We start from the raw sequence: 3179 nt of genomic DNA, 5'->3' as shown, positions 1-3179 counted from the left end.
GAAGCGACTCCCCTGCAGGTGGGGAACAGGAGCTCAAACCAGGATCCTTATAGCAATCCTTGCACTTTGCGCCACATGCGCTTAACCTGTTGCGCTACCGCCCGACTCCCTGAATGTGACTTCTAAGATGACTGATTGCCTCCTCTCATTCTCTCATCTAGTCACTGTTATTCCAGTTTCACTTCCCAAATATCCCCACTCCCATCTCGACAGTTATTGCCATAGTTCAAGACTTTATTATGTAACACTTGTCACTAGTCCGTCTTTATGTCACCCCTCCTCCATCTTATTTTTACATACTGCTTTCCAGAGTGTTCTAAAATACAAATTTGATATTACTCTTTTGACTCTGTCCTTGCCTAGCTTTATCTCTTGTCCTTCTCACGAGTTTCCGTCTCATCTCTAGCCACACTGAATAAGCAGAATTTCCCACAACCTATAAATTCTTTTTCTACCCAGAGTATACCTCTACCTTTGTCCAGTGAATGCTTGCCAATCCTAAAACAGGCATCTATGTACATATTATTCTGTTATTTCCCTCTTCTTTATACACTGTTTACATTCTATGCAAATATGTAGTATAACACGTAACAAACATTTTTGCAATGCTTTGGGTTGGGAGATAGCTCGCATGCTTTTTACTAGACCTGGGTTTGAGCTTTGGCACCATAAAGGAGCACCATGCACTAGAACTTCATGGATGGTACAGCAGTGTTGTGATCTCTCTCCTTACTATATGAAGTAAAAAGGAAACTAAGAATCTATGGGGAATGGTGGGATCCTGCAGGCACGAACCCCATAACCAATTCTTTTGCAATTTAAATTTTTTCAAAATTTTATTGGAAAGTTAATGGTTACAGTATAGTTGTTGACATATGGGCACAATTTCTCATCTCCCTGTGATAGGTGTCTGCAGAACACTCTAATCACTAACTTAGGTCCTTGCCCATCACTATTCATCAGGACCATAATGTCCTCTCCACCTTCTACTTTTCTTTCCTTCTCCTGAATCTTTTGCTTTGGTGAAATACACCCCACCCAGCCCATGCTTCACTCTGTGCTTTCCCTTTCTGTCCATTAGCCCAGAAACTAAAAATACATAGATGAAAACATTGGCAGAATACTCCACTATCTATGCTTCAAAAATGTATACAAAGGCTCAAATCCAACAGCAAGGAAAACAAAGACATAAACCAATGGAACAACATCAAACTGAAAAGTTTCTTCAAAGGGAACCATCACCAAAACAAAGGCACTTTACATAATGGTACAATTTATTAGTGATTTAATGTTGATTTACAAAATCACAAGTAATGGGTACAACTTCACATTGTTCCCACCACCAGAGTTCTGTATCCCCATTCCCTCCACTGTAAGCAGGATTTACATGTAGAAGGTAAGAATTTGCATGTATAGCAGTTCTCCTAAGACTGTAGATATAAATATTATTTCTACAACTGTCTATATTTGTCCATTTTTTCCCCATGATATCTATCATCTTCTTTCCCTTTTGAAGTCACACATACACCTATTGTTGGTATTCTTTGTGTTGGTTTGGTCTCCTTCCCCCTACCTCTGAGAGAAATGGTTTGGCCCTTGCTAGTTTCGCGCCCTTCTTTCTCCCTGCCCCGTATGCTAAGGACGTCCAGAGTCCTAGCAGCAGCTGCGGAGGAAGAATGATGGAGAAGAACATGGTGTGGTGATTTGCCTGTTCGTGAATAAAGATTAAACTGCAGCTTCTCAGCCCAGCCATGTGTCCTCGAGTCTCTCTCTACCGCCGCGACACTAGCCCGGCCTGCTGGAGCCCCCAAATTTAACAACAACCTATTACTAATCCAAATGCAGAATGGAACAAGATCTATATATGACATACATCAGATAAAAGGTTAATAACCAAAGGTACATAAAGAGCTCACTAAACAAAAAACAAACAACCTCAGTAAAATGCGACTAGGACATGAACAGAATCCACCACAGAAGAGATCCGGGCATGTAAGAAAGTGCTCAAAGTTACTAATTAGCAGAGAAATGCACATAAAGATAACAATGAGATACTACTTCACACCCGTGAGAATGTCATGGTTTTTATTTTATTTTTTTAAACAATCTCTTTATTTCACTACACCTCCAGTAGCAGTAGCTCAGTTAAAAAAAAAGGCCAATTATGTTCTCAGCTATGCTAGTATGGAAGTAAGATAGAGACTATTTTTAAAAAATGCATAGACCTCCTGTCTTTCCAGCTATTCCTGCCATCTTATCATCAAGTTCTATAATCTAAACTTACATTAATGTTGTAATGAAATTCTCCTTTATTTCTCATTTTTTCTCTTGCTGCTAGTACTTTAGTGGGGCTTCCACTGCTCCTGATAAATTTTTTTTTTGATAGAGGATTAAAGGCAGAAAAGGAAAGAGATGCAGGGAGACATCACAGAATTGCTTCACTGCTTGTAAAGTTTTCCCTCTGCATGATGCTCCCATGTGATGACCAGAGGCTAAAACCAGGTCCTTGTATATGAAGTGTGCACTCTACCAGGCGAGCCACCTCCTCCCTTCCTTTCCTTCTTCCTTCCTTCTTTTATTATTGTCACCAAAATTATTGCTGGGCTTGGTGCTGACACTACAAACCCATCATTTCCAGTGGACATTTTTTTCCTTTTTAAAAGATTTTTCTTTTATTTGATAGGACGGAGAGAAAATGAGAGGGGAGTGGGAGATGGAGAGGGAGAGAGAAGATAGACACCTGCTGACCTGCTTCACTGAAGTGTCCCACCTACAGTTAGGGAGCAAGGCTCAGGCCTCAAACCCTGGTCCTTCCATTGGTTATGTATGTACTCAACCAGTTGTGCCACCACCTGGCTCTCTCATTCCTCATTTATAAGGTTGATAAAACTATTGTTATTATCATATCCAAAGATTTGGGCTTTTTTTTTTTTTTTTTTGCCTCCAGGTTTATTGCTGGGGATCTGTGCCTGCACTACAAATCCATTGCTCCTGGAGGCCATTTTCCCCATTTTGTTGTCATTGTTACCCTTGTTATTATTATTGTTGTCATTGCTATTGTTGTTGGATAAGAGAGAGAAATCGAGAGAGGAGGGAAGTCAGAAAGGGGGAGAGAGAAAGATATCCGAAGATCTGCTTCACCCCAGAGAAGCGACTCCCCTGCAGGTGGAGAGCCTGGG

The 3179-nt window shown here is 40.7% G+C and overlaps 1 long non-coding RNA gene across 1 annotated transcript; it reads right to left on the bottom strand.

The window, feature by feature from the left end:
- Nucleotides 1–1256: 1256 nt before the first annotated feature.
- LOC132541240 (uncharacterized) lies at nucleotides 1257–2642 on the bottom strand. The gene is made up of 2 exons (XR_009552408.1): nucleotides 1825–2642; nucleotides 1257–1528 (listed from the first exon to the last, which is right to left on the bottom strand). It is a non-coding gene; the product is annotated as an uncharacterized LOC132541240 (long non-coding RNA).
- Between the last annotated feature and the right edge of the window lie 537 nt (nucleotides 2643–3179).

This window comes from Erinaceus europaeus, chromosome 11 (genome assembly GCF_950295315.1).
Source record: "Erinaceus europaeus chromosome 11, mEriEur2.1, whole genome shotgun sequence".
NCBI classification, from domain to species: Eukaryota; Metazoa; Chordata; class Mammalia; order Eulipotyphla; family Erinaceidae; genus Erinaceus; species Erinaceus europaeus.
Note: the sequence above shows the minus strand (reverse complement) of the source record. Positions and strands in the feature narration are given on the sequence as shown.